At 45.3% G+C, this 22,311-nt stretch overlaps 1 pseudogene; it reads left to right on the top strand.

The window, feature by feature from the left end:
- The first annotated feature begins 3,668 nt into the window (after positions 1-3,668).
- Positions 3,669-3,786, top strand: LOC124796632 (annotated as a pseudogene).
- Positions 3,787-22,311: the final 18,525 nt, after the last annotated feature.

The raw sequence follows: 22,311 nt of genomic DNA, 5'->3' as shown, positions 1-22,311 counted from the left end.
GCTGGTTCCTAGAAGGAGGAGGTGGCGGTCTGGTCCTCGAAAAGTAATTGAAATTAGGGAGTTGAATACGTTTGCATAAGTATATGAAATTGTAAATTCAATTAATATAGCAGGGTGGTGAGAGTGAATTAGCGAGCATTCTCGTGAAGAGCAAACGCGCTCTTATACGGTCGTGGTGGATTCCTCTGTCAGTCAAACTCTGGCGCCAAACATATCCTTTGTCTGGCACGCGGTCGACAGGTTCCATCCTGTCCAGCGTTAAGTGCTCGCTGGCGTGGAAAGATGTTTACGTAGTCGGACTCTGAGGCAGGCGCGGCTGACCGTTTGTGGATGGACCCTGAGGCGCCGCTCCCTGGCTACATGGCACGCTGGCCGTGGGGGTGTGCGGGCACCGCTGGTGGCTTGGCGTCAGCCTCCCAGGGTGCTGCCGATGGAGCGGGCTCAGCAGGCTGAGCGCAGGTCAGCTGCGCTCAGGAGTTTCGCTGTGTGAGCATGGAGAAGTCAGTTGGGACACACCTGCATGACCGTAATGTCTGAAATAAAGAGTCATTTTCCAGGTATTTACAGAAGGCTACGTCTGTTGCGTGTATGGAGGGTGTGTGACGTAAACGGGGTGGGGGCCAAGCGATAGTACAGTTATTACGCGCGCGCGAGAGCGATTCAATTAGCGGGCATTCTAGTGCGGTCCAAACGTGCTGTTACATAGTCATGGCGGATTCCACTATTGAGCAAACCTTGCCGCCAAAAGTGTAGCACTGCGTTCTCTATCGCACAGGGACACGTGGTGGGTGGTGAGCGGTCGGCATCGACAGATTTGAACATGCCCAGGAAAACAACTTTGGCACCAAAAGTGTGGCAGCGAACGGTCGACCGTTGTGCGATTCAGCTCCGAGGCAGACGATTTTGGCGGGAAACGTGCGGAGGCGACGAATACACGTGGTGAGCGGACAAGGGGCATCTGTGACGTCAAACTCGGCAAGTAGCAGCATGTCCAGCAAAAACATGCTTATGACATGGGAGCGATCGCTGGGCTGGCCCCCCACGCTAGTGGTCGGCCGCCTCACGTGACAGGTGTAGGCAGTGTCTCTGCACGCTGGCCAGGGGATGGCGAGGATGTGAACTAATTCAGTTGGAGCCCAGACATCGTGGTGACTGCACTGCGATATCAAAGATGTGTGTGCCTGACTGTGTTGGAGAACAAGTGATGACCGTACTGCTTGAAATAATGTCTTCAGTCCCTTACCCCCCGCAAAATCAAAGGACGTGACTTACGTTACTAATAGTGCAGTTTATTATTTGATGCGATTATGATAGGCTACCAATGAAAAAAGATAAGTGATGGAGAAAGCTCGTACATGTGATCAATTATGGTGTTGGGATTTGAACTTGTGTTAGATTTTTGTTATGGATGCAAAGAAAATGACTTTCTCACCGAGAAAATCGGACATTTTGAATAAATAATAACTGATAATAATAAACAGAAGTACAGTCTTCGAGACAATATCGTGTTGGAATTTGAATTTGGGGGAATTTTCTAGTGGAAGTAGGCCTATAATAATAAATGATAATAAATGATAAAGAATGATAATAAATGACAATGAATGATAATGAATGTTAATAATTCATAATGAATAATAATGTATAATAATAAACAAAAGTAAGGTTTTGCAGCCATTATCGTGTTGGGATTTGATTTTGGAGGGAATTTTCTAGTGGAGGCAGGTCAGTAATAATAAGTAATAATAAATGATAATAAATAATAATAAATAATAATGAATGTTAGTGAATGATAATCAATAATAATAAAAAACAAGTTCGGTCTTTGCATGCATTATGCTGTTGGAAATCAAACTTCCCGCCCTTTTTTCTTCTGGTGGCTTAGGTTAGTGGATGTAGCACAATTGGCCTATTTTCCCGCCAAAATTCAAAATTCCTACCATTTTTTCTTGAGGTCAGGTTAGTGGCTCAAATGGCTCTGAGCACTATGCGACTTAACTTCTGAGGTCATCAATCGCCTAGAACTTAGAACTAATTAAACCTAACTAACCTAAGGACATCACACACATCGATGCCCGAGGCAGGATTCGAACCTGCAACCGTAGCGGTCGCCCTCAGGTTAGTGGACATAGCACAATTGGCCTATTCTCCCGCCAAAAGCCGCCATCTTGGATGATGTCACGCGATGTTGCCAAGTCTACATGCCGCCATCTTGAATAAATTTGGCAACAATGCAATGTGCACTGGCACATAGGTTGTCCCCCTACTACAGTCGCCATGGCAACGAGTGCACATTTACTTTGCACAATCTTTAGACAACAGATGGCCAAGTTTCGCACCATCCACAGACAGGAACAGGCACTGCATCTCTTTCTTGCCTCCTATCGCTCCCACCCACGACACGGACCATCACCAACGGAACTTCTGCATGGCCGCCGCCATTGGACGCTGCTACACTTGCTACGCCCACCGCAGCATCCGGCGCCGACAAGAGTGCGCAAGTATAGCTTTGGGCCGCACACTCTATGGGCAAGAAGTGTGATCCAGGAACGCATTGACTCTTATATGTACTTAATTGCAGGTCCCGATGATCCTCAGCGCCGCCACCAGAACCACATTACCATACATCATTTGCCCTGTGATTCTGATTCTTTTCTTCCCACAGAGTCACGACCTTAGACGAAGACGCGACATTCACAGCCGCCCGCTGGTACCACCAGGACACCCCATCAGGAGCGGATGAACGAAGCGCCTTCGCCCCCGCCGACCCCACTCACCTACCCTATAGACCTGGAACAACCGTCGCCGTTGAGTCATCGCCCAAGCGAAGGACCTTAGGCCTGGACGTGTGCCCTGGCTGCAGTTTCCTGGGGCATGTTGCTGTTGCCTCACAATCCAGATGGCGGGAACGGTCAGAGTACGCTGTACTCCACAAATACAGCTCCCGCCTCATCTCTACGTTCAGAATCCTGCCTCCCACCAGAGTAGCGTACATAACGACCTCACCAGCAGTGAAGCTAACGTGGACTACTATGGATGAGCTTGAACCACAACACCTGGACTATCTTAAGTAACTTCTTGTTCTCATGAATAAATGTTAATAAGTGCATGCAGTCAGTATTATAGGATACCGGCCACCAAACATGAGAAATGTTCAAATGTGTGTGGATTCCTAAGGGACTGAACAGCGGGGATCACCAGTCCCTAGACTACACTACTTAAACTAACTTATGCTACGAACAACACACATACCCATGCACGAGAGAGCACTCGAAACTCGGCTTACCGGTCAGAATTTCTTTTGTTAGTATTTGGTCACCCTCTGTGTTATGTGTTACACACCACCTTAGTTGCCCTACCATTGTAAGGAAGTCCTTGATAAGCGTACTAAACCTTCGATGGAAGTCGTTGAAAGATCACGCCGGTTCATTTGAAGAACTTCCATAAGAATTTGACTTGACGGCTCTCTCAAACTGTGTTCTCTTTCCCCTAATTGCTTTGATGTGGACTGCTACGCCTTCATCTCCCACGCCAATTGTTTCATCAAACAGTATAAATGGCTCATAACGTCCTCAATTATTTGCTATCTTTTATACTCTCCCTACAGTTTTTCCCCTTTACAGCAGCCTCTGTCACCATAGAAGTAGTTCCCTAATGTCTTAACAAATATCGGCAACGGCCTTTCCGCAGTGGATACACCGGTTCCCGTGAGATCACCGAAGTTAAGTGCTGTCGGGCGTGGTCGGTACTTGGATGGGTGACCATCCAGGACGCCATGCGCTGTTGCCATTTTTCGGGGTGTACTCAGCCTCGTGATGCCAATTGAGGAGCTACTCCACCGAACAGTAGCGGCTTCGGTCAAGAATATCATCATAACGACCGGGAGAACGGTGTGCTGACTCCACTCCCCTCCTATCCGCATTCTCCACTGAGGATGACACGACTGTCGGATGGTCCGGGTAGGCCACTCGTAGCCTGAAGACGGAGTGCTTTTTAACAAATGTCCTATCACTCTTCCTCTGTTTGTGTATTGCAAATACTTCTTCCCTAGCCGATTCCGACAGAGAACATTCTCATTTTCTATCTCATTTGTCTACTTAATTTTCAGCATTATTCCGTACTAACACTTCAGTTCCCCTCTTTCTTCACGATTTCCTTCCGTGCAGTACTACATTAGACACGTTAATTCTGAGAAAGTTCGTTCTCACGTTCATGTTACCAGGGTCCACTTGGCGAAGAAAGTTCTCTTTGCCGGTTGTAATCTGCTTCTTATATGCTCTTCTCTACGTCCGTTATGCGTTATTTTGCTTCCAACGCAACAAAACTCCTTCAGTTAAGCTACTTTGTGCTCCCCAATTTTTGTGTAAAGGTTCTGCTGTTTTAATTTCCGCTGCTCATCAATACTTCAGTAAGTTTACTCGCAATCCACACTATATCATGTGTTGTCTGTTATTCAGTTTAACTGGTCCTGCCGTTCTTCCTTACCTTCACATAGGATGACTGTTTCATCACCATATCTTTCACCTCTGATTTAAAATATAACACAGAACTTTCCTCTTACACAGTCCAGTCACATTAATACGACCACTTGTCAAAAGCCTGAATAACCACCACTTGCAGCGCAGACGTGCAGAAAGAGAGTTACTGAGTTTCTGGGAGCTACGACAGGCACAACGAGCCATTCTAACTCCAGTCTCGTGGCCAGATGCACTAGGTTTCTCGGCTGAGGATTCATTGTGCAGACAGTCCGACAGGTGAGGTCCTACAGATTCTCAACTGGATTTAAATCCTGCTGGTCAGATGGCCATGGAAGTACGGTAAACCCATACTGGTGCTCTTCAAGCCAGGCATCTACAGTCCGAGCTGTGTTTTCATCCATCATGCTGGTAGATACCGTCATGCTAAGGAAAAATAAGCAGCATGTAAGGGTGGACACAGTGTCCATGCATACTTGTATTCATCCAATGTGACTTCCAGAATGAGCAGATCAATCAGGGAATGCCTCAGAAACATTCACCAGAACATACCACTCCCTCCTCCCTCCTGGACCATTCCGAAGATAGTTGAAGCACTATATATGCCAACGGCCATTTGTCTGATGATGCATAAAACGCGATTCATTGGAAAAGGGAACGTTTTGCAATTCAGCGGCCGTGCAGCTGCGGAGATGGCGTTGAAATTCCACCGTTTGTCGTCAGCGAACAGCTATCAGCATGGGTGCACTAATCAGGTAGCAGTTGCAGAGAACTATTCACAACAACTTCACTGAAAGACTGTTAAAGGAAAACTGTTGGTTCATCTGGGCGGTCAATTGCTGAGCAGCTGCGCGTGTGCTTGCCCATACACGTTCCTGCAGCTGTCGTTCATCCCTGCTATTTACGGCATGTGGTGAACCACAGTTGCCTTGGTGCCTTCTTCGGATAGTGCCATTTTGCCATGCCTCGTACTCATTCACTACAGCGGCACACATATAGCCATTCAGGAAATGTTTCCATCTTTGGTCTGAAAGACAATCATCATGCCTTCTTGTGTGTCAGGTAAACCACTCCCTCTCCGCATTACGACGACAACTACATTCTTTCCCGTGTACCACCCTCATCCCTCTCCCCCAACACTGGCCTGCGCCTCCGTGAAACATTTTATATATTCTCCACTGCCGACCGTGAGTGTTTATTCTACGTTAACGTCGAACATAGGCAGTGTGCAGCGGGGCGGGTTAGAAAATGCGTCGTCTGTGTTTGTTCGCTGTCCGCTCGTCGTACTGTTCACTACAAAAGTTCCACCGACCTCAGTACGGCGTAAGATCACCGTCCCGTTTCTCTGCATATGTAAATACTGCTCAGATGATGTTAAAAGCAGCGTTGAAGAAAAACACCGTCAATACTTACGTTTGCAAAGTCCGCATAAACTCTGGCGCCAAGCTATCCTGTAATATCTTATGACACAACTTTCGGGTGGAGGGCGATTGCTTCATCTCTTTCGAAAAATGACAAAACTCTGCAGTGAGTTTTCTATTTCTTTAGGTTCAAAATGAAACACTTGACATCAGCCCGAGTTTAATTAACAAATAACATCACTTTCCTCAGCTCACAGTTCTGCAACCCAGTACACACGCTACGCAGCAAGAAATGTATTTAAGTCCAACCCGAATTGTTATGCGATCTACGGTCAATACTCTGCTACAGTATATGAGTTTCACTTTTGGTCATTTTCAGTGGATTTCTAATAACAGAAATTGCACGCCAACTACTCCATAAACGGGTATGAAGCATGTCACGTGGAATTCTACCAAGGCGGAAAGTTCGCACGCTTTTATCTTTCTAACAGATCACAAAGCTCAGATTTTCACAACCTGTCCGTAAATGCAACTGCTTTCACGGCAATACTATCCGGAGTCGAGCAACCAGTAAATTCTTCATTTTACTCATAATGTAGGCGGACACGTCCAACATGACCTGCACGTCCGATAGCTAGCCGGCGACTGCCTCATTGCCGTTCCTTCCAGGGCCTATAGCTACTTCAATGCGCGCGAAATGCTTAACGCTTATTGGTTGTTCAAAATGAGCAGGCAATCAAAACAATCGTCTGACTTCTTTCTCGCGCTAAACCTGTCTTACGCCAATCAACATTCGCACATGCATTTACGTCACTTCATCATGCAAATATTAATAAAATGTTTAACAAAACCAAATGGAAAGAAAACTACTCTTGAAATAACTTTATAAAACTATTTCTCTGTAAACGGCTATTCTGGCTGCCTCCTTGCAAAAGCAAGTACCCTTAGATATACGTCATTAGAAAGGTCCGGAAATTACATTTTTCATTGCAACTTGCTTGCTTAACACCTTTCCATGATACACTTACTTAATGCTTAACCTGAGATAATATCGAATTTTTTCGTACGTCCCACATACACACCTCACTCATTCTCATTTACTCACACAACAACACATTAAATAAATACTAATATTTTCTGAATTTTATATTACGAAAATGAAAAACTGTTGTTGTTGTTGTCTTCAGTCCTGAGACTGGGTTGATGCAGCTCTCCATGCTACTCTATCCTGTGCAAGCTTCTTCATCTCCCAGTACCTACTGCAACCTACATCCTTCTGAATCTGCTTAGTGTATTCATCTCTTGGTCTCCCTCTACGATTTTTACCCTCCACGCTGCCCTCCAATACTAAATTGGTGATCCCTTGATGCCTCAGAACATGTCCTACCAACCGATCCCTTCTTCTGGTCAAGTTGTGCCAGAAACTTCTCTTCTCCCCAATCCTATTAAATACTTCCTCATTAGTTATGTGATCTACCCATCTAATCTTCAGCATTCTTCTGTAGCACCACATTTCGAAAGCTTCTGTCCTCTTCTTGTCCCAACTATTTATCGTCCATGTTTCACTTCCATACATGGCTACACTCCACACAAATACTTTCAGAAATGACTTCCTGACACTTAAATCTGTACTCGATGTTAACAAATTTCTCTTCTTCAGAAACGCTTTCCTTGCAATTGCCAGTCTCCATTTTATATCCTCTCTACTTTGACCAACATCAGTTATTTGGCTCCCCAAATAGCAAAACTCCTTTACTACTTGAAGTGTCTCATTTCCTAATGTAATTCCCTCAGGATCACTCGAATTAATTCGACTACATTCCACTATCCTTGTTTTGCTTTTGTTGATGTTCATCTTATACCCTCCTTTGAAGACTCTGTCCATTCCGTTCAAATGCCCTTCCAAGTCCTTTGCTGTCTCTGACAGAATTACGATGCCATCGGCGAACCTCAAGGCTCTAATTTCTTCTCCATGGATTTTAATACCTACTTCGAATTTTTCTTTTGTTTCCTTTACTGCTTGCTCAGTATACAGATTGAATAGTATCGGAGAGAGGCTACAACCCTGTCTCACTCCCTTCCCAACCACTGCTTCCCTTTCATGTCCCTCGACTCTTATAACTGCCATCTGCTTTCTGTACAGATTGTAAATAGCCTTTCGCTCCCTGTATTTTACCCCTGCCACCTTCAGAATTTGAAAGAGAGTATTCTAGTCAACATTTTCAAAAGATTTCTCTAAGCCTACAAATGCTAGAAACGTAGGTTTGCCTTTCCTTAATCTTTCTTCTAAGATAAGTCGTAAGGTCAGTACTGCCTCACGTGTTCCAGTGTTTCTACGGAATCCAAACTGATCTTCCCCGAGGTTGGCTTCTACTAGTTTTTCCATTCGTCTGTAAAGAATTCGTGTTAGTATTTTGCAGCTGTGACTTATTAAGCTGATAGTTCGGTAATTTTCACATCCGTCAACACCTGCTTTCTTTGGGATTGGAATTATTATATTCTTCTTGAAGTCTGAGGGTATTTCGCCTGTTTCATACATCTTGCTCACCAGATGGTAGAGTTTTGTCAGAACTGGCTCTCCCAAAACCGTCAGTAGTTCCAATGGAACGTTGTCTACTCCGGGGGCCTTGTTTCGACTCAGGTCTTTCAGTGCTCTGTCAAACTCTTCACGCAGTATCGTATCTCCCATTTCAACTTCATCTACATCCTCTTCCATTTCCATAATATTGTCCTCAAGTACATCGCCCTTGTACAGACCTTCCATATACTCCTTCCACCTTTCTGTTTTCCCTTCTTTGCTTAGAACTGGGATTCCATCTGAGCTCTTGGTGTTCATACAAGTGGTTCTCTTATCTCCAAAGGTCTCTTTAATTTTCCTGTAGGCAGTATCTATCTTACCCCTAGTGAGATAAGCCTCTATCTCCTTATATTTGTCCTCTAGTCATCCCTGATTAGCCATTTTGCACTTCCTGTCGGTGTCATTTTTGAGGCGTTTGTGTTCCTTTTTGCCTGCTTCATTTACTGCATTGTTGTATTTTCTCCTTTCATCAATTAAATTCAATATCTCTTCTGTTACCCAAGGATTTCTACTAGACCTCGTCTTTTTACCTACTTGATCCTCTTCTGCCTTCACTACTTCATCCCTCAGAGCTACCCATTCGTATTCTACTGTGTTTCTTTCCCCCATTCCTGTCAATTGCTCCCTTATGCTCTCCCTGAATCTCTGTACAACCTCTGGTTCTTTTAGTTTATCCAGGTCCCATCTCCTTAAATTCCCACCTTTTCGCAGTTTCTTCAGTTTTAATCTACAGGTCATAACCAATAGATTGTGGTCAGAGTCCACATCGGCCCCTGGAAATGTCTTACAATTTAAAACCTGGTTCCTAAATCTCTGTCTTACCATTATATAATCAATCTGAAACCTGTCAGTATCTCCAGACTTCTTCCATGTATACAGCCTTCTTTTATGTTTCTTGAACCAAGTGTTAGCTATGATTAAGCTGTGCTCTGTGCAAAATTCTACCAGGCGGCTTCCTCTTTCGTTTCTTAGCCCCAATCCATATTCACCTACTACGGTTCCTTCTCTCCCTTTTCCTACTATCCTTTTCCTACTACCGAATTCCAGTCATCCATGACTGTTAAATTTTCGTCTCCCTTCACTTTTTGAATAATTTCTTTAATTTCATCATACATTTCTTCAATTTCTTCGTCATCTGCAGAGCTAGTTGGCATATAAACTTGTACTACTGTAGTAGGTGTGGGCCTCGTATCTATCTTGGCCACAATAATGCGTTCACTGTGCTGTTTGTAGTAGCTTACCCGCATTCCTATTTTCCTATTCATTATTAAACCTACTCCTGTATTACCCCTATTTGATTTTGTGTTTGTAACCCTGTAGTCACCTGACCAGAAGTCTTGTTCCTCCTGCCACCGAACTTCACTAATTCCCACTATATCTAACTTTAATCTATCCATTTCCCTTTTTAAATTTTCTAACCTAGCTGCCCGATTAAGGGATCTGACATTCCACGCTCCGATCCGTAGAACGCCAGTTTTATTTCTCCTGATGACGACGTCCTCCTGAGTGGTCCCCGCCCGGAGATCCGAATGGGGAACTATTTTACCTCTGCAATATTTTACCCAAGAGGACGCCATCATCATTAAATCATACAGTAAAGCTGCATGCCCTCGGGAAAAATTACGGCCGTAGTTACCCCTTGCTTTCAACCGTTCACAGTACCAGCACAGCAAGGCCGTTTTGGTTATTGTTACAAGGCCAGATCAGTCAACCATCCAGACTGCTGCCCTTGCAACCACTGACAAGGCTGCTGCCCCTCTTCAGGAATCACACGTTTGTCTGGCCTCTCAACAGATACCCCTCCGCTGTGGTTGCACCTACGGTATGGCTATCTGTATCGCTGAGGCATGCAAGCCTCCCCACCAACGGCAAGGGGGGAGGGAAAAACAGTTAACGTTTTTAATTATGAGAATTCAAACAAATTGACCTAACATTTTGTGAACTTCAGTAATGATTCCAAATGATACTAAAGGACAAACTGTTATGCATCTTCTGTGACATTAGTCTTACAAGTGTCAGTTTCGGATGTTTTAGGTGAAGTATGCCAGCTAGAAAGCTGAGATGTTTACACAATCTTCTTTTTAGTAAGATAGGGCCGTATAATGACTTTTAACTATATTGAATAATATTTGATACAATTTATTTTGATACTTAGGGGCTTGAATATTCTGTCGCTCGATTTGACACAGGTACCGCGTCCCACGGCTAGGCTAGCGACAGGTGCGAATGAGTCACGCTAAGATACAAGTGGCTCTTTCTGCCACCGCCTACAGCTCCAAAGCTACGAGCCGTACTGCAGAGTAGTGCAATAAATGCTATTGCGTATTGACTTGCGACGGTACAAGTGGTCACATTCTGTGACTGGACTGCCTATTTCCTTCTCTGTTTCTCTGATGTACAGCCTGAACAGTAGAGAAGTAACTTTGTGTGCCTGCTTTACGCCTCATTACAGCCAACCACCTCTCTCAATCTTTCATTCCTACTAATCTTTCGACAGTGCCTGGTGGTCTAGCAGCAGTCCGGCCTTAGCAGCCAAACAGAGCGGATGTTCTGTGAGTTTCCTGTCACAGTGAAAATGCGCTGATCTTGTTCACTTCCTAAGCCCGACACTAACGTGACTCCATAACACGACAAGAGCATGACGAATCAGTGCAGGATATCAACACTGAAATTTGCGTTTCGAAACGACTTTGCTAGGATAAAAGCACTCGAAGTAGAGGTCTTTTTAAAAAAGACCGAGAACCTGCTTGCCGATATCGTTGGCATCCACTTTTAGATCGTAAGTACAACAGTCTATATTAACGACGCTAGATGTGTCAAAGTTCTTTGAGTGTTGACGCAATACTGCACTTGTGCCAAGTAGACGGAAATGTTGGCAACGTAGAGCTTGACTATGCTGGACTCGGACTGTGGTCTATACATACATTCCAACTACTCTTCGAACTCCCGGTGGCTGACGTCATGGCAGCGCTTCAGCCCTACGCCACAGTACAAGAACACATGGCAGAAAAGTGGACCACATTTAAGACATACCCAGTCCTCAACAGAGTATACCAAGTCCACACTGAGCTCTGACAATACATACCATCGTGCCTCCAGACAGGAAATCGCTGAGCCATAATTATTTATTATGATCAGCCCAAAATGCGTTCCCGCAAGAAAGATCACATATGTTCTGAGTGCCTCCGGTATTGGATCACAGTCCGCCTTGATAGATAAGTGTTCAGCGTGATGGAATACCATGCATAGGGGTCTGGTTCGATTCCCAGCTGGGTTGGAGATTTACTCTCCTCAGGGATCACCATCATATCATCCCCATCAATACACAAGTCGTCGAAGTGGCGTCAACTAAAGAGACAGGCACCAGGCGACCAGTCTACCTGATAGTAGGCCCTTGCCAGATGACATTGTATTTCATTTCATTTGATTGGATAACACAACTCTCACTGCAGGATGTGATAGCTCTACTGACGCCGATGATCACATCAATGACTTATGCGGCAGTGCTCACGACATCTCTGCTTGTCCATATAAAACAGACTGACATTGCTATACTGGAACAGCCTGACGTGAGCTTATGCCTGGTCAGTCAGCCTGGTCAATGGCAGAACTCCATATGAAGCCACTGATGGCACTGAACATTTCAGGCATCACCCGCAGCAGGATGGCAAGCGATTCGCTTATCATACCAAATGAAGGCCTTGTGTCAATGAGGCTTGAGTCAGTACCATCGACTGACATGAGAGGCCACACATGAAAACACCATTCACCAAAACGCCGAAAGCAATGCCGCAGGACTGTGTCAGAACACAGTATTTCCCAGTACCAAGAGGAAGAAGGAGTGATCCGACAGGATATCAATCACAAGGCTGACACCACTGATACAGAATGGACAGCCGGATGGCCAGGGTTCGTCTGTCAGTCTTCTGCAGTGACCAGTGATCACCAGAAAATTCCCAGTGCAGGTTGCAAAGCTGCTCGGTCCATTCCTGTCAATCACTACGACCTTGCCGTGTATGATAAGACTTAAGCGCGCACATCGTGCGTCGTGGACGTCGAGACCAGGCAGGACCCTGATCCAGGGCCTGCTGACCTGTTGCTGGACACTACGAGGGCTGTGGGCATTGGGATGTGCCTTCACTAGAGATGTCTGCATGTCTCCACCATCGACACGGATGACGCTCACGAGACATCACGCCATCATGCTTACCACGTGACCATGATGAATATCGACATGGTTAACTCCCCTGCCAAGATTCTACTCTTAAGAGAAACAGTATGAACAACAGGAGCTGAAGTCACATTCCTGCAAGAAATGCAAATATACACACGTCTGAACTTTTATGGTCAAGCAATGTACATGAAATCTGGTGGTCCCACAGACACTGGAGTGCGACACGGCACTGTAGTCATTGACATCATACATTTCTTCTCTGCTCGAGTATCAGCAGTCACAGCACTCGACACCAGATTCATTAACGTTTATGCGCTATTAGTGCCCACCAATCGTCGTGACTGGGCGAGGTTCTACTCTGCAAACATCCCCCCCCCCCTCTTTTTCCTATGATTTTTCAACATACATGGTTAAGCCGTGGTAAAAGTTGCTGTTTTGAAGAGCGTGCCGCAGTGCATCGTGTGAAGCAGTCGCCCTCCGTTTCTGGCGGTGGCGCCGCTGTGGCAATCGCAGCTTTGGTGTCTCCATGTGGTGGGAAAGGGGAAATGTCGCCTGTTCACGTGCATTTAACTGCCGCTATGAGCTCGCCAGTTGGTCAGCCTGGGCCAGTCTCTCGTCCCCAGCTTGCTAGTCTGTCTCTCGTCCTCATTTGTTAGGCAGTTAGTGTCTGTCTTTCGTTCGGAGTGCTAGTATGTCTGTCGTTCGGATCAGCCTTTAAAGCCGGCAAAATGACTGTCCACTCCGCCAGTAAGGGAACTCAGCGAGCGGTCACCCGGTCGGAGGTTAGTTCAAAATCGTTCAAATGGCTGTGAGCACTATGGGACTTAACATCTGAGGTCATCAGTCTCCTAAAACTTGAACTACTTAAACCTAACTAACCTAAGGACATCACGCACATCCATGCTCGAGGCAGGATTCGAACCTGCGACCGTAGCGGTCGCACGGTTCCAGACTGAAGCGCCTAGAACCGCTCGGCCACACTGCCCGGCGAGTCGGGCACTTCCTGCATCTGAGTCTGCGCGTTAGGCCGCCAGTCTGCTCGAGTTGGTTCAGGTAATTGTCATTGGCGCTTGGATCGATCGGTTGGTCGGTCGCGCACTGAGACACAATATGATTTGTCCGTCTTAAACGCCGCCACGTGAGTCCAGTGGGCCGCGGCGTACAGCGAGGGGTCGTGACTTCGCGGTCGACGCAAGAGCGACAGGAGTCAACCTACGACGTAAGTCTGGCCGGAGCAAGATGCGACGCCATGAGATGGGAGATCGGCGCGCCTTCCTGCGTCCGTTGAAGCGGCTGACAGCGGACGGTTCGGGAGAGCGATTTTGGGGTGCTGCGCCTGGTCTTCTCGAGAAACCGCAGTTTATTTGAAGTTAAGTGTGATATTTTGTTTGATTTACTCTTATTAAATTCTACTTGTTTTCTTGGTGAGGTCACCAGCTGTTTTGCTTTGGGGTCGTCCCACCATTCTTCTCCGTTTGCCCACCCGCGGGATGGTGGTTGTTCATAAATTGGGTGGTCCGTTTTTCCCTTGTAGAGTAGGGGTGAGTTAGAGCTACCTGCGGTTCGGGTTGTTCGGTAATCTCCCTATCTATCTACCGTACGTTAGTAGCTGCCTCTGTCATGTTTGTCGAGCGGTCTAAGGTGCTCCATTCGTGGACTGTGCGGATGGTCCCGGTGGAGGTTCGAGTCCTCCGTGGGGCATGGGTGTGTGTGTTTGTCCGTAGGATAATTTAGGTTAAGTAGTGTGTAAGCTTAGGGGCTATTGACCTTAGCAGTTAAGTCCCATATGATTTCACACACTTTTTTTTGTCATGTTTGTTGGATTTGGTGTGTTAAAGAATTTGTTGCTTGGAGTGTAACGGCCTAATACCTGAAATATGTTTTGATCTTTGGAAACTTTTATATTATAGCCTATGATCTTGAGAGGCGGTATCTGTGTACTGTAGAGCATCTTAACTATTGTTTGGCCAACCTTGTAGAATTTTATATAAGATTGCATTTCATCGGCTTTTGTTTAAATGATCATTTTAGTATATAAAGTTGCCACCCTTTCACCATAAGACTTTACTTAGAAGTTAAAATCAAGTTGCACCTTCTGTGGCCAGGTTAATATTTTAATTGTTACTGCTTTGCACCATTTCCTTCCCTCCAACGGGGAGTGCATTGTTTGTGTGCTTGTGTAAATTGTTAAAACTCTTATTTTAAAGTTATCTGGTGTGTTCCAGATTTGCACCAGTGTAGTCTTTCAGAGGCTGTTGTGAGCGGTCGTAACTACAGCCATGTCAAAAGGGAGCGGTCTCTGCCTGGAAGCTCATACAGTCAAAACTTGTTTCTTTCTGCCTTTGAATAAATTGTAACTTTGAAATTTAAAGGGTGCTTTCTGATTATAATTTTAAATCTGTTTATTTAAATAAATGCTTTTAGGCTCTATTAAAGTGGTTGTTCAAAATGAGCAGGCAATCAAAACAATCCTCTGACTTCTTTCTCGCGCTAAACCTGTCTTACGCCAATCAACATTCGCACATGCATTTACGTCACTTCATCATGCAAATATTAATAAAATGTTTAACAAAACCAAATGGAAAGAAAACTACTCTTGAAATAACTTTATAAAACTATTTCTCTGTAAACGGCTATTCTGGCTGCCTCCTTGCAAAAGCAAGTACCCTTAGATATACGTCATTAGAAAGGTCCGGAAATTACATTTTTCATTGCAACTTGCTTGCTTAACACCTTTCCATGATACACTTACTTAATGCTTAACCTGAGATAATATCGAATTTTTTCGTACGTCCCACATACACACCTCACTCATTCTCATTTACTCACACAACAACACATTAAATAAATACTAATATTTTCTGAATTTTATATTACGAAAATGAAAAACTGTTGTTGTTGTTGTCTTCAGTCCTGAGACTGGGTTGATGCAGCTCTCCATGCTACTCTATCCTGTGCAAGCTTCTTCATCTCCCAGTACCTACTGCAACCTACATCCTTCTGAATCTGCTTAGTGTATTCATCTCTTGGTCTCCCTCTACGATTTTTACCCTCCACGCTGCCCTCCAATACTAAATTGGTGATCCCTTGATGCCTCAGAACATGTCCTACCAACCGATCCCTTCTTCTGGTCAAGTTGTGCCAGAAACTTCTCTTCTCCCCAATCCTATTAAATACTTCCTCATTAGTTATGTGATCTACCCATCTAATCTTCAGCATTCTTCTGTAGCACCACATTTCGAAAGCTTCTGTCCTCTTCTTGTCCCAACTATTTATCGTCCATGTTTCACTTCCATACATGGCTACACTCCACACAAATACTTTCAGAAATGACTTCCTGACACTTAAATCTGTACTCGATGTTAACAAATTTCTCTTCTTCAGAAACGCTTTCCTTGCAATTGCCAGTCTCCATTTTATATCCTCTCTACTTTGACCAACATCAGTTATTTGGCTCCCCAAATAGCAAAACTCCTTTACTACTTGAAGTGTCTCATTTCCTAATGTAATTCCCTCAGGATCACTCGAATTAATTCGACTACATTCCACTATCCTTGTTTTGCTTTTGTTGATGTTCATCTTATACCCTCCTTTGAAGACTCTGTCCATTCCGTTCAAATGCCCTTCCAAGTCCTTTGCTGTCTCTGACAGAATTACGATGCCATCGGCGAACCTCAAGGCTCTAATTTCTTCTCCATGGATTTTAATACCTACTTCGAATTTTTCTTTTGTTTCCTTTACTGCTTGCTCAGTATACAGATTGAATAGTATCGGAGAGAGGCTACAACCCTGTCTCACTCCCTTCCCAACCACTGCTTCCCTTTCATGTCCCTCGACTCTTATAACTGCCATCTGCTTTCTGTACAGATTGTAAATAGCCTTTCGCTCCCTGTATTTTACCCCTGCCACCTTCAGAATTTGAAAGAGAGTATTCTAGTCAACATTTTCAAAAGATTTCTCTAAGCCTACAAATGCTAGAAACGTAGGTTTGCCTTTCCTTAATCTTTCTTCTAAGATAAGTCGTAAGGTCAGTACTGCCTCACGTGTTCCAGTGTTTCTACGGAATCCAAACTGATCTTCCCCGAGGTTGGCTTCTACTAGTTTTTCCATTCGTCTGTAAAGAATTCGTGTTAGTATTTTGCAGCTGTGACTTATTAAGCTGATAGTTCGGTAATTTTCACATCCGTCAACACCTGCTTTCTTTGGGATTGGAATTATTATATTCTTCTTGAAGTCTGAGGGTATTTCGCCTGTTTCATACATCTTGCTCACCAGATGGTAGAGTTTTGTCAGAACTGGCTCTCCCAAAACCGTCAGTAGTTCCAATGGAACGTTGTCTACTCCGGGGGCCTTGTTTCGACTCAGGTCTTTCAGTGCTCTGTCAAACTCTTCACGCAGTATCGTATCTCCCATTTCAACTTCATCTACATCCTCTTCCATTTCCATAATATTGTCCTCAAGTACATCGCCCTTGTACAGACCTTCCATATACTCCTTCCACCTTTCTGTTTTCCCTTCTTTGCTTAGAACTGGGATTCCATCTGAGCTCTTGGTGTTCATACAAGTGGTTCTCTTATCTCCAAAGGTCTCTTTAATTTTCCTGTAGGCAGTATCTATCTTACCCCTAGTGAGATAAGCCTCTATCTCCTTATATTTGTCCTCTAGTCATCCCTGATTAGCCATTTTGCACTTCCTGTCGGTGTCATTTTTGAGGCGTTTGTGTTCCTTTTTGCCTGCTTCATTTACTGCATTGTTGTATTTTCTCCTTTCATCAATTAAATTCAATATCTCTTCTGTTACCCAAGGATTTCTACTAGACCTCGTCTTTTTACCTACTTGATCCTCTTCTGCCTTCACTACTTCATCCCTCAGAGCTACCCATTCGTATTCTACTGTGTTTCTTTCCCCCATTCCTGTCAATTGCTCCCTTATGCTCTCCCTGAATCTCTGTACAACCTCTGGTTCTTTTAGTTTATCCAGGTCCCATCTCCTTAAATTCCCACCTTTTCGCAGTTTCTTCAGTTTTAATCTACAGGTCATAACCAATAGATTGTGGTCAGAGTCCACATCGGCCCCTGGAAATGTCTTACAATTTAAAACCTGGTTCCTAAATCTCTGTCTTACCATTATATAATCAATCTGAAACCTGTCAGTATCTCCAGACTTCTTCCATGTATACAGCCTTCTTTTATGTTTCTTGAACCAAGTGTTAGCTATGATTAAGCTGTGCTCTGTGCAAAATTCTACCAGGCGGCTTCCTCTTTCGTTTCTTAGCCCCAATCCATATTCACCTACTACGGTTCCTTCTCTCCCTTTTCCTACTATCCTTTTCCTACTACCGAATTCCAGTCATCCATGACTGTTAAATTTTCGTCTCCCTTCACTTTTTGAATAATTTCTTTAATTTCATCATACATTTCTTCAATTTCTTCGTCATCTGCAGAGCTAGTTGGCATATAAACTTGTACTACTGTAGTAGGTGTGGGCCTCGTATCTATCTTGGCCACAATAATGCGTTCACTGTGCTGTTTGTAGTAGCTTACCCGCATTCCTATTTTCCTATTCATTATTAAACCTACTCCTGTATTACCCCTATTTGATTTTGTGTTTGTAACCCTGTAGTCACCTGACCAGAAGTCTTGTTCCTCCTGCCACCGAACTTCACTAATTCCCACTATATCTAACTTTAATCTATCCATTTCCCTTTTTAAATTTTCTAACCTAGCTGCCCGATTAAGGGATCTGACATTCCACGCTCCGATCCGTAGAACGCCAGTTTTATTTCTCCTGATGACGACGTCCTCCTGAGTGGTCCCCGCCCGGAGATCCGAATGGGGAACTATTTTACCTCTGCAATATTTTACCCAAGAGGACGCCATCATCATTAAATCATACAGTAAAGCTGCATGCCCTCGGGAAAAATTACGGCCGTAGTTACCCCTTGCTTTCAACCGTTCACAGTACCAGCACAGCAAGGCCGTTTTGGTTATTGTTACAAGGCCAGATCAGTCAACCATCCAGACTGCTGCCCTTGCAACCACTGACAAGGCTGCTGCCCCTCTTCAGGAATCACACGTTTGTCTGGCCTCTCAACAGATACCCCTCCGCTGTGGTTGCACCTACGGTATGGCTATCTGTATCGCTGAGGCATGCAAGCCTCCCCACCAACGGCAAGGGGGGAGGGAAAAACAGTTAACGTTTTTAATTATGAGAATTCAAACAAATTGACCTAACATTTTGTGAACTTCAGTAATGATTCCAAATGATACTAAAGGACAAACTGTTATGCATCTTCTGTGACATTAGTCTTACAAGTGTCAGTTTCGGATGTTTTAGGTGAAGTATGCCAGCTAGAAAGCTGAGATGTTTACACAATCTTCTTTTTAGTAAGATAGGGCCGTATAATGACTTTTAACTATATTGAATAATATTTGATACAATTTATTTTGATACTTAGGGGCTTGAATATTCTGTCGCTCGATTTGACACAGGTACCGCGTCCCACGGCTAGGCTAGCGACAGGTGCGAATGAGTCACGCTAAGATACAAGTGGCTCTTTCTGCCACCGCCTACAGCTCCAAAGCTACGAGCCGTACTGCAGAGTAGTGCAATAAATGCTATTGCGTATTGACTTGCGACGGTACAAGTGGTCACATTCTGTGACTGGACTGCCTATTTCCTTCTCTGTTTCTCTGATGTACAGCCTGAACAGTAGAGAAGTAACTTTGTGTGCCTGCTTTACGCCTCATTACAGCCAACCACCTCTCTCAATCTTTCATTCCTACTAATCTTTCGACAGTGCCTGGTGGTCTAGCAGCAGTCCGGCCTTAGCAGCCAAACAGAGCGGATGTTCTGTGAGTTTCCTGTCACAGTGAAAATGCGCTGATCTTGTTCACTTCCTAAGCCCGACACTAACGTGACTCCATAACACGACAAGAGCATGACGAATCAGTGCAGGATATCAACACTGAAATTTGCGTTTCGAAACGACTTTGCTAGGATAAAAGCACTCGAAGTAGAGGTCTTTTTAAAAAAGACCGAGAACCTGCTTGCCGATATCGTTGGCATCCACTTTTAGATCGTAAGTACAACAGTCTATATTAACGACGCTAGATGTGTCAAAGTTCTTTGAGTGTTGACGCAATACTGCACTTGTGCCAAGTAGACGGAAATGTTGGCAACGTAGAGCTTGACTATGCTGGACTCGGACTGTGGTCTATACATACATTCCAACTACTCTTCGAACTCCCGGTGGCTGACGTCATGGCAGCGCTTCAGCCCTACGCCACAGTACAAGAACACATGGCAGAAAAGTGGACCACATTTAAGACATACCCAGTCCTCAACAGAGTATACCAAGTCCACACTGAGCTCTGACAATACATACCATCGTGCCTCCAGACAGGAAGTCGCTGAGCCATAATTATTTATTATGATCAGCCCAAAATGCGTTCCCGCAAGAAAGATCACATATGTTCTGAGTGCCTCCGGTATTGGATCACAGTCCGCCTTGATAGATAAGTGTTCAGCGTGATGGAATACCATGCATAGGGGTCTGGTTCGATTCCCAGCTGGGTTGGAGATTTACTCTCCTCAGGGATCACCATCATATCATCCCCATCAATACACAAGTCGTCGAAGTGGCGTCAACTAAAGAGACAGGCACCAGGCGACCAGTCTACCTGATAGTAGGCCCTTGCCAGATGACATTGTATTTCATTTCATTTGATTGGATAACACAACTCTCACTGCAGGATGTGATAGCTCTACTGACGCCGATGATCACATCAATGACTTATGCGGCAGTGCTCACGACATCTCTGCTTGTCCATATAAAACAGACTGACATTGCTATACTGGAACAGCCTGACGTGAGCTTATGCCTGGTCAGTCAGCCTGGTCAATGGCAGAACTCCATATGAAGCCACTGATGGCACTGAACATTTCAGGCATCACCCGCAGCAGGATGGCAAGCGATTCGCTTATCATACCAAATGAAGGCCTTGTGTCAATGAGGCTTGAGTCAGTACCATCGACTGACATGAGAGGCCACACATGAAAACACCATTCACCAAAACGCCGAAAGCAATGCCGCAGGACTGTGTCAGAACACAGTATTTCCCAGTACCAAGAGGAAGAAGGAGTGATCCGACAGGATATCAATCACGAGGCTGACACCACTGATACAGAATGGACAGCCGGATGGCCAGGGTTCGTCTGTCAGTCTTCTGCAGTGACCAGTGATCACCAGAAAATTCCCAGTGCAGGTTGCAAAGCTGCTCGGTCCATTCCTGTCAATCACTACGACCTTGCCGTGTATGATAAGACTTAAGCGCGCACATCGTGCGTCGTGGACGTCGAGACCAGGCAGGACCCTGCTGACCTGTTGCTGGACACTACGAGGGCTGTGGGCATTGGGATGTGCCTTCACTAGAGATGTCTGCATGTCTCCACCATCGACACGGATGACGCTCACGAGACATCACGCCATCATGCTTACCACGTGACCATGATGAATATCGACATGGTTAACTCCCCTGCCAAGATTCTACTCTTAAGAGAAACAGTATGAACAACAGGAGCTGAAGTCACATTCCTGCAAGAAATGCAAATATACACACGTCTGAACTTTTATGGTCAAGCAATGTACATGAAATCTGGTGGTCCCACAGACACTGGAGTGCGACACGGCACTGTAGTCATTGACATCATACATTTCTTCTCTGCTCGAGTATCAGCAGTCACAGCACTCGACACCAGATTCATTAACGTTTATGCGCTATTAGTGCCCACCAATCGTCGTGACTGGGCGAGGTTCTACTCTGCAAACATCCCCCCCCCCCCTCTTTTTCCTATGATTTTTCAACATACATGGTTAAGCCGTGGTAAAAGTTGCTGTTTTGAAGAGCGTGCCGCAGTGCATCGTGTGAAGCAGTCGCCCTCCGTTTCTGGCGGTGGCGCCGCTGTGGCAATCGCAGCTTTGGTGTCTCCATGTGGTGGGAAAGGGGAAATGTCGCCTGTTCACGTGCATTTAACTGCCGCTATGAGCTCGCCAGTTGGTCAGCCTGGGCCAGTCTCTCGTCCCCAGCTTGCTAGTCTGTCTCTCGTCCTCATTTGTTAGGCAGTTAGTGTCTGTCTTTCGTTCGGAGTGCTAGTATGTCTGTCGTTCGGATCAGCCTTTAAAGCCGGCAAAATGACTGTCCACTCCGCCAGTAAGGGAACTCAGCGAGCGGTCACCCGGTCGGAGGTTAGTTCAAAATCGTTCAAATGGCTGTGAGCACTATGGGACTTAACATCTGAGGTCATCAGTCTCCTAAAACTTGAACTACTTAAACCTAACTAACCTAAGGACATCACGCACATCCATGCTCGAGGCAGGATTCGAACCTGCGACCGTAGCGGTCGCACGGTTCCAGACTGAAGCGCCTAGAACCGCTCGGCCACACTGCCCGGCGAGTCGGGCACTTCCTGCATCTGAGTCTGCGCGTTAGGCCGCCAGTCTGCTCGAGTTGGTTCAGGTAATTGTCATTGGCGCTTGGATCGATCGGTTGGTCGGTCGCGCACTGAGACACAATATGATTTGTCCGTCTTAAACGCCGCCACGTGAGTCCAGTGGGCCGCGGCGTACAGCGAGGGGTCGTGACTTCGCGGTCGACGCAAGAGCGACAGGAGTCAACCTACGACGTAAGTCTGGCCGGAGCAAGATGCGACGCCATGAGATGGGAG

This window comes from Schistocerca piceifrons, chromosome 4 (assembly GCF_021461385.2).
Source record: "Schistocerca piceifrons isolate TAMUIC-IGC-003096 chromosome 4, iqSchPice1.1, whole genome shotgun sequence".
In the NCBI taxonomy this organism is placed as follows: domain Eukaryota; kingdom Metazoa; phylum Arthropoda; class Insecta; order Orthoptera; family Acrididae; genus Schistocerca; species Schistocerca piceifrons.
The sequence above is the reverse complement of the archived record's forward strand: the minus strand, read 5'-3'. Positions and strand labels throughout refer to the sequence as shown.